This window comes from Chrysochloris asiatica, unplaced genomic scaffold (genome assembly GCF_000296735.1).
Source record: "Chrysochloris asiatica unplaced genomic scaffold, ChrAsi1.0 scaffold00215, whole genome shotgun sequence".
NCBI lineage: Eukaryota > Metazoa > Chordata > Mammalia > Afrosoricida > Chrysochloridae > Chrysochloris > Chrysochloris asiatica.
In genome coordinates this window covers 1,996,949-2,007,102 of record NW_006408733.1, presented here as the reverse complement: position 1 = coordinate 2,007,102, position 10,154 = coordinate 1,996,949, and positions in this window count along the sequence as shown.

The window sequence follows — 10,154 nt, the reverse complement described above, 5'->3', positions numbered from 1 at the left end:
TCAGCTTCAGCGTGAATTTGCATAAGAGCAAAGACTGTGGTCTGTTCCACAGTCTGCTCCTGGCCTTGTTTTGGCTGACTATATGGAGCTTTTCCATCATCTCTTTCCACCGATGTAGTCAATTTGATTTCTGTGTATTCTGTCTCGTGAGGTCCATATAATTGTATAATTGTTTTTTATGTTGATTAAAAATGGTATTTGCAGTGAAAAAGTCATTGGTCTTGAAAAATTCTATCATGTGATCTCCAACATCGTTTCTATCACCAAGGCTATATTTTCTAACTACTGATCCTTCCTGTTTGTTTCCAACCTTTGCATTCCAATCCTCAGTAATTAGCAATACATCTTGATTGCATGTTTGATCAATTCAGACTGAAGAAGTTGGTAGAATTTTTCAATTTCATAACTGGCTTTAGAGATTGGTGTGTAAATTTGAATAATAGTAGTATTAAATAGTTTTCCTTGTAGGTGTATAGACATTATCCTATCACAGACAGCATTGTACCTCATGACTGATCTTGATATGTTCTTTTTGATGATGAATGTGATGCCATTCCTCTTCAATTTGTCATTCCCTACATGGGAAACCAGGAGATTGTTAGATTCAAAATGGCCAATACAGTCCATGTCAATTCACTAATGCCTAGGATATCGGTTTATGCATTCCATTTCATTTTTGACAATTTCTAATTTTCCTAGATTTATACTTTACACATTCCATGTTCTGATTATTAATGGCTGTTTATCACTGTTTCTCTTCATTTTGAATTGTGCCCCATCAGCAAATGAAGGTCCCAACGGCTTTACTCCATTCTTGTCATCACTGTCAACTCTACTTTGAGGAGGCAGCTCTTTCCCAGTCGCATTTTGAGTGCCTGCCAACCTGAGGGGCTCATCTTCTGGCACTATATCTGGCAATATTTTGGTATTCTTCATCATTTTTTCAGTAGTCAATATTCTTGAGCTGATAGTGTTCCACTGCTAGTTGAAGGTTTTCAATGACTAAATATTCAGAAGTAGTCCATCTCTTCTTCTTCCTACTCTGGCTTCATCTGGAAACTCAGCTGAAACCTGTCCACTGTGGGTGACCCTACTGATATTTAAAATATCTGTGTCATAGCTTCCAGAATCACAGCAACTCACAAGCTACAGGAGTATGAGAAACTCACAGACGAGTGATGGAGATCTTATATAGACAGATATTAAAAGAGTATAAGGCTCACATCAGGCATTCTTTACTAGTTAAGCTAACTATTATTTGGTTTTAAAGACACTTCAGGAAATATTTTTGGTTTAAAACTTAAAGATTATTCTAGGGCAATAGTTTTGGGGATTTATCTAGCCTCAATGACTCCAGGAAATGTGGATTCCATGAGAATTTGAAGTTCTGCTCTGCATTTCCCCTGTTTTTATAAGGATTTCTTCTCTTGAATTTTTCATGAAAATGTTCAGTAATGATAGCCAGGCACCACCCAGTTCTCTGGTCTCGTGGCAAAGAAGACAGTTGTTCATGGAAGTGTTAGCTGTAACTGTAGGTTTTAATTAAGGAGCCCTGGTGGCAGAATACTTAAGTGTTTGACTACTAATTGAAAGATTGGTGGTTCAAACCCACCAGCCGCTCAGTGTGAGAAAAGACCTGGCTGGTAATCAGCTCCCATAAAGATTGCAGCGTAGGAAACCCTATGGGGACAGTTCTACTATGTCCAATAGGGTTGATATGAGTTGGAATCGACTTAAGGGCACAAAAACAACAAAGTAGGTTTTAACTTTGTTGAGTTTATACTTGTATCACTTTTCTTGTGTGTTTAATGTAATTACTGTGGTAGTTTTAAATGCTGTTCACTATTTTCTTCTCTAAAAACTGAATTTTTGTACCCTTTTGTGATTTAGTTCTGGCCATGTGATTTCATTCTGGTCAATGAGATAGGAGAGGACATTTCTTTTTCTTCCACTTCTTGGCTAGATCACTTCATTGCTGGTTCTGGCTTCACTTTGCTTTCCCTCAGTCTTAGCAATTGTGGAAGCATACTCACCTGGGGTTTCTATCCACCTGGGTCCTTGAATAACTGTGATGAGCAGAGCATCTTGACAACCCTATATGGCAGGAGCAAGACAGAAATCTTCGGGGTTTTAGGTCATCTAGGGTTTGAGGTTATTATTGTTGCAAAATCTGGCCCATCCTGATGGATACAATTACTTACTTACTTCATCCTGCAACATGCATAAGATAGTTTTTATTTTTAAATTAAATTATACTAATATTACTGGCAATGAAACTACAGAGTGAAGTTTAATGTAGTTTTTTTTTTTCTTTCCTGTTAGTAGTTTTGTTTTTTTTTTGCTTCTAGAATATGACTTACAAAAGGTGAATTGTCAAACTGTTATATTCCCAAAACCCACTAAAACCAAATCTGCTATTGAGTCGATTCTGACTCATAACAACTCTGTGTAGGATTTCCAATGCTGTAAATCTTTATGGAGCCAGAAAGCTTTCTCTTTCTCCAGCCAAGTGGCTGTTGTTGTTGTTGTTAAGCGCCGTCGAGTCGGTTCCGACCCATAGCGACCCTGTACAGGGTTTCCAAGGGTGTAAATCTTTACGGGCGTAGAAAGCCTAATCTTTCTCCCGCGGAGCAGCTGGTAGTTTCGAACTGCTGACCTTAAGGTTCGCAGCCCGATTCGTAACCACTACGCTACCAGAGCTCCTGTGGCTAGTGGATTCTAATAGCTGGCCTTGTGGTTAGCAGCCCAACGTGTAACCCACTGCACCACCAAGGGTGCTTTCCAAAGTCCCTTGAAATAATCATTTTCATTCTGTGATTATTTACTCATTTTATATACTTCTGAGGCCTTTTTAAATTTTAGGCCTCAGTTTTTTTTTGAAACACATGGGCATTTTAAATTTGGTTTGCAAAAGTGGTTACATGTCTCAGGGTCCTTTGCGCCTTGAAGGTATAGCTTTGTAAGGTTTCAGTTTTAAGGACTAGATTCCTCCCCTTGAGTAGATTCTGGGCTTTCATGCCACTCTCATTTCCCTTGAGGCCCTGGGACCAAAGTCAAGATTTTCCTGGTTAGGCAAATAATCTCAGGGAAAAGGCCTCGTCACTGCTCTTCTTCCACCCCTGGATGCTCACTGTCCCCTATTTCCCCACTCTCTCTTCCCCTCCTTAATGTTTCAGGGTTGTTGATTTTTTTTTTTTTTTTTCCTTTTTAATACACAAGTTTTTAGAGCAGTTTCAGTTTTACAGAAAATTGCACAAAAATCACAGAGTTTTCCTCTATCCCCTCTCTACCTCTGCACATAGTTCTGCTATTGTCAACATCTTGTATTCATGCAGTACTTTTGTTACAGTTGATGGACCAATACTGATATATTATTATTAGCTAAAGGCCATATTTCCATGGGATTCACTCTCTGTGTTGTCAGTTCTATGGGTTTTAACAAAAACTTAATGTCACATATACACCATTACAATATCGTGTAGAATAGTTTCACTATCCTGGCTTTTCTTTTTCTTCAATTCAGTATTTTGAATGGTAGAATGGATCTGAACAATATGATCTGCCTTACTCTCAGAATAAGGGGAAGTCTGGCCCTTTGTTTCTGTGGTAATACTTTCTGAGACATTTATGTACTTGGTGTTGGCTCACGGGAGAATTCTCTGCTAAAGGTAGGAAGGATTCTACTATTGTTCAGTAAGCCTTCATCTGTTTTGTTTTGTTCTTCCTTTATTTGTGTGGAGGGATTAGGCTGGCTCTGCAGGCTCTGTGCTCATTACTCCTGTCTGGGAGAGAAGAATCTCCGGTCAGAGTACCCCTATTCACCAAAGTCTTCTTGTCCCTGGGAGTTGGGATGTGGAGACCACCTGCTCTCCTGCAACATCCCTGAGCCTGTACTATTCAGGGATGAGCATCAAGGTAAACTTTTTCTTCTTAAGACAAAAGTCATACACAGTTCATTGTAGACATTTTAGAAAATACAAATACAAACCACTTATGTCACAACTTTGTGATTAACACTTGGCTTAGTTTTTTCTAGTGTTCTTTTACAAACGTAAGAGTAACCCATTTGTGTTTTCTTAGCTTGATTATCTAGAAGTGCATCAGCAAGTAACTGCTCATATTGCCCATGGTCTTAGTTATTTAGTGCTGCTATGTAGGATTAGCCCTGGACTGCGAACCATAAAGTCAGCAGTTCAAACCCACCAGAAGCTCCTTAGAAACCCTATATAGAGTCATTATGAGTCAGAATAGACTTAATGGCACTTAGCGACAACAACAACAATAACGGATTGGAATCCTGGTGTGGCACTTTAGGATAAATACTGGACTGCTAACCGCATGGTTGGGGGTTCAAACCTACCAGCCACTCGTTGGAAACCATATATAGGCGTGACATGAGTTGGAACCAACTCGATGACCCTTCAACAATAACAATAGAAATGTCCTGTTATGGCATAAGGTCACAGTTCAAACCTACCAGTTGCTCCTTGAAAGCCCTATACAGGGTCACTATGAGTCAGACAGCATTTACTAACACGAACAATAACATAACAGAAATACCATAAGTGCATGGTTTTAACAAAACAGAACTGTATTCTCTCACACTTTAGGAAGTTAGAAGTATGTATCCAGAGGACAAGATCTAGAGGAAGGCGTTCTCTTTGTTGGCTCTGGGGAAAGGCCTTTGTCTCCTTTCAGCATCTGTAGACCCAGCATTCCTTGCAGCTCTCTAATATATCTTGGCATCAATCTTCCCTTGGATCTAGGAGCCCCACAGTGGAGAGACCTGGGGTCCAAAAGATGAACTCCACTCAGATTTCTTCTTTCTTGGTGGTAATAGGTCCTGCTTTTTTCTGCCCATTTCTCTCTCCTTTTATCTTTGAATATAAAAGGTATTTCAGGTCATATCCCTGGAAAACTCCCTTACGTGGGATCAGGGTTGTGATGGAACTGAGGATATTACAGTCCACACTTAATGTTCTGATTGGTTGATCAAAACCTATTGCATCATGTTGTTGTTGTTGTTGTCAGGTGCCATTGAGTCGGAACCGACTCATAGCGACCCCATGAACAGCAGAATGAAACAATGTCCGATCCTGGGCCAACCTCATTACCGCTGCCACACTTGAGTCCATCAATGATGCCACCTGGCCGATCCATCTCATTGGGGGTCTTCCTCTTTTTCTCTGACCCTCCACCTTACCCAGCATGACATCCTTCTCCAGCGACTGTTCCCTCCAGACAGTATGTCCAAAGTATGAGAGATGAAGCTTAGCCATCCTGGCCTCCAAGGAGCACTCTGGCTGCACTTCTTCCAAAACAGATCTATTGGTTCTTTTGGCAGTCCATGGCACTTTCAGTACTCTCCTCCAACACCACAACTCAAAGGCATCAATTCTTCTACGATCTTCCTTATTCACTGTCCAGCTTTCGCATCCATATGAGGCTATTGAAAACACCTGGCCTGGGTCAGGCGCACCTTAGTCCTTCATGGGGAACCATCAAATAACTGCCAAACCACTGAGAACCATGACCCAGCCAAGTTGACACGTATTTTGAGGGGTCACAATTCAATTTATTGTGACACCAGGTTTTTAGAAAGTCTGAATAGTTGGATGCAACACTGTGGCTGTTGTTGTTCCTGGCATCTCAGTATATCAGGTTGTCTTTCTAGTACAGCAGGGATGCTGGAGGTCTCCTTGTTATGGGTCCACGTGGTGGGTGCATTCTGCCTACCACACACAGAGTGGGCTCTATTGGTTGTCACTTCCCATCCAGTTCTTTTGGCATTGCTGAACACTTTCTCACGTCTGCTAACTGGGTTTCACTTTGGCCAGAGACTCTGGTTATAGGGAATGAGCTCTGCAGATGGGAATGGTGGCAAGAGGCTTTAAAGAAACAGGGATTCTAAGGAAACACAAATTGATTTTCTCTGGACAAATGTTTGTACATAAAGATGATGCCCATCTGGACTTGAAGTTAATATAACGCACTGTTTATTGCATAATGTTTAATTTTTTCTTGGATATTAATTTTAGATCTAGGCATACCCAACCTAACTAACAGAATTGTGGCTCAGGCACCTTCCAATCTGCCTTCACAAAGCGTTGATTCTCTGCAGATTTGCACAGAACTGGGGACTTGGACCCCCAATCTCCTCCTCCTCTCCTTCTTCTTCTTAAACTTTTATTGAGAAGTAATTTACATACTAGACATTTCACCCATTTAAAATGCACAGTTCAATAGTTTTTAGTATATTGCACAACTATCATCAAAATCAATTTCTGAACAGTTTTATGACCCCCAAAGAGAAAGCTTACATTCAACCCTCTCTGTCATAGCCTCTGGCAACCACTTATCTACTATCTGCCTCTATGTTGCTAGTTCTGTGTTTTGGAGTCAATCTGACTCATAGCTACCCTGTGTAGGGTTTACAAGAGCAGTTGATGGGTTTGAACTGCCAGCCTCGCGATGACCAGTCCAGTGATTATCCTACAGTGCCACACCAGGGCTCTGTCTGTAGATTTGCTGTTTCTGGACATTTCTTATAAATAGAATCATACCATATGTGACATTTTGTGTCTAGATTTCTTTCACTTAGCATGTTCTGAAGGTTCATCCTTGTCTTCATCCTTCACGTACATCAGTACTTCATTTCTCTTTACTGCAGAATAGTCCACTCTGTTTTCTAGGAAAGTTCTACATTAGTACTCGTTTTTGCTAACCAAAAGAAATCTGAAGAGGATTTGGCTTTTATGAAGAAAAGGTGAACAACGACATTAGCATTCAGTGTATGTAGGCAGTGTGCACCCCAAACAGCTAGAGTGGTGTTGGCAGCTTCTGCTTCTGGAACTATGCTCCACAGCTCAGCATTACATCATCATAGCTTTGAACCGTGTCGGTGAACATTACCTGCTAGTGTTATTTTAGGCTCTATGTGTTATTTGGAGTTCTGGTGTGGCACTGTGGGTTAATGTAAAGTCAGTTTGAAGCACAAGATTGGTGGTTCAACCTCATTAGCTGCTCCTTGGAAACTCTATACAGGATCACTATGGATTGGAACCAACTCGATGGCACTTAACAACAACAACAACAACAACAACAACAACATGTGTTATTTAGTTTGATTTGGTAGGTTAGTTTTTGAGTCTGGGAATGCTAAAAAACTTTGCCATATGAAAGAATAGTAATTGCTACTTTGCTTTATACCATTTTGATTTATGAAAGGTTTTATAGGAGTACACAACTTTTGGGTAGGGGGTGGAAACCTGTACCATGTTTTGTTTCTCTATTAATCTTTTTGGCTATTTATGAGCATTACTGCTATGAACATTCACGTGCAAGTTTTTGTGTAGATACATGTTTTTGTGTTATTGTTGGGTCATATGATAACTCTGTGTTTAGCTCTTTGAGGAACTGCCAGACAGTGGTTGTACCATTTATAATGTTGTTTTTGTTAAGCGCTGTTGAATTTATTCTGAGTTGTAGCAACCCTGTATAGGGTTTCTAAGGAACAACTGGTGAGTTTGAACTGCCGGCCTTGAGGTTCAAACTGACCTTTTGGTCCAGTGCTTATCCTACAGCGTCCTACCAAGACTCCATTTTTACATTGTTGTTATTGTTACTGAGTGCCATTGAGTCAGTTCTGACTCAGAGAGACTCTGTATAGAGTTTCTGAGGAGCAGCTTGTGTGTTTGAACTGCTGACCTTGTGGTTCAAGCTGACCTTGAGGTTTAGTGCTTATCCTATTTCGCCACATCCTCACCAACATTTATTATCTTTTTATAGCCATTCTATGCTAATCAACAATTCCTCAAGAACCCCCATACAGTATCACCAGGAGTTGGAACCAACTTGACAGTACTAAGAACAATGACAGCGACATCACATCTGAAGGGATGCCTCATTGTCGTTTTGATTTGCATTTCCTCGATGGCTAATGAGGTTGAGCAACTTTTCATGTGTTGATTGGACATTGGTATGTCTTTTTTTGAGAAATGCCTATTTAGGTCCTTTATCCATTTTTAAATAGGGTTATTTGTCCTTTTATTATTGTATTAGTCCCAGTCCCTTCTTGGTTGTCTCCTCCCAGCCCTCCTGGGGTCTATATACCCTCCTACTTCTCAATCCCCTCTTCTCTGTCTGGAAGTACCCCTTTCTCTCAGCACTCAGACTCTGCTTTTGGGTTTGCTTGCCTGGTTATGCTTCTCCCTTTATGCATACCTGACATCTTCCACCACACTGTTTGGATACTCCATTCCTATCTACCTCTTCACCTGATAGCCCTGAACAGATGCTTTTTTCTGGCCTTCCATGTCCCAGGGCTCTGTCCTTTTTGAAATGGGTCTATGCCGTGGCCATTCTCTCTGCCTCCCCTAGAGGTAACTGCTTTCCATACCTGCCCTGAAAGCCCTTTCTGGCTCCCTGAAGACAGCCTCCACTTGATGAGCGTGATTCCAGGCTATAAACAACTGATGTTTAAGCTTCCACACATCTGGGTCCTCGATGCAGTCCTGCTCTTTGAAGCACCTCCCCTTCCTTCTTCCACTTGGCCTGGGCATGTAGAACCCTCACTATTCTGCCTGGGAAGATGATCCCTAGAGCCCAAAGAATGCTCTCTATCTCCATAACAACATGGCACTCCACCAGACAGCTCTTCTGACCTTGGACCTCACTGTGGGCCACAATGTCCCCTCACACAGTTGTTGCTTGTTGTTCTGGTTCTTGCTGTTCTCTCTCATGTCCTTAGTTTTGGCTGATCCTATTGGCAGGCAGGCTTACCATCACTATTCTCCATTGGGCAGTGACCACTAGACCACATGCAGAAAGATTTCTCTGACCAACCCTTATCCATCAGACAAAGTTCTGATCCATATGTGATTATCCTGTGTACCAATGATGTGTCTGCTCAATTCCGTGAACTATGGGCTCCATGTGAACAGGACCTTGGTACAGAGATGGATTTTGGAAAGTGGTCGTTGAATTAGAGAGTTGACCTTCACAAGCGGTTGTATGAAGATGTCTGGCCTTATAAAGCCAAGATGAGGGCTCTGCCATTATACCTGGCTATGCAGGTGGCTGGGACCAAGCACTCTGTATCTTTTTCAGTTGTCTCCACTTGGCCTGGTTAGGAAGGAACAAGTGGAACATCCGACAGGATAGAAATAAGTACCTGTCAGCCGTTTGGGTTCCTGTGCAACCCCAACCCACCCCAAACCTCAACACCTAGATTCCTGGGATTTATGAGCAATTGGAAATGTTCAGAGTGTGTCCAGTGAGCTCTCCCTTCATCCTTCCCCCTCCGAGATGGAGAGGAAATGGACTACCAGTGCCTTCTGCTTTCAACAGAGTTTCGGGGCTTGGATCGGATGCAATGCTCAGCTGCTAGGTCTTCTCTCCTAATGTTGAATAAAAGAGAACGTGAGAGGACAAAAGAGCAGTAACCACAGTCCCAGCAGTGCAGTCTGAAAGGCTATGCTGGACAAACACCAAATCTTGGAGGACAGCCTGGGGAGTTGGCTGTCTTAGGACAGAAGTCAGAGCATAGCAGAGTCCCTGCAGCATGTGACCTGTGCTGCTGGGAGCTCTGAAAGGAAGGGAGACTGGAAGAGCTGAGCTCAGACCATTTGTGGAGGTGGGTGTTACAGGTTGTAGGTTTAGTGGTTAAACTCTGGGAGTTTCACCATAGAGAATTGAATTTAAATTTTCCCTCTGCTGCTCTGAGCCTCAGTTTCCTCTTCTGTAAAATGGAGATGACAATGGCATTTACCTTGTTGGGTTATTGTAAGGTTGAAAAGAGATGTGTATCCAGGGCCAGGCACATAGTAGGCACTCAACTTTTCTTACCCAGCAGAGAGGGGGCACACTTTCTTGTCCTGATATAGTGGTGGGAGCTCACTGAGGACAGGGACTGTGTCTTCTTTGTTCAGTATCTCTCTATCCTGGCTACTTAGCACTGTGCTGGTACATAGTAGGTACTCTAGAAATACAGCTTGGTGAGTACTGAGCACTTCATACAGGCTACCCCCTATCTCAAAACATTTACTTATGAAGATCAAAGAGCACAGCCTTCGGTCTGGATTGCATCTCAATCTCAAGAAAACAAAAATCCTCACCACTGGACCAATAAACAACATTCTTATCAATGGAGAAAA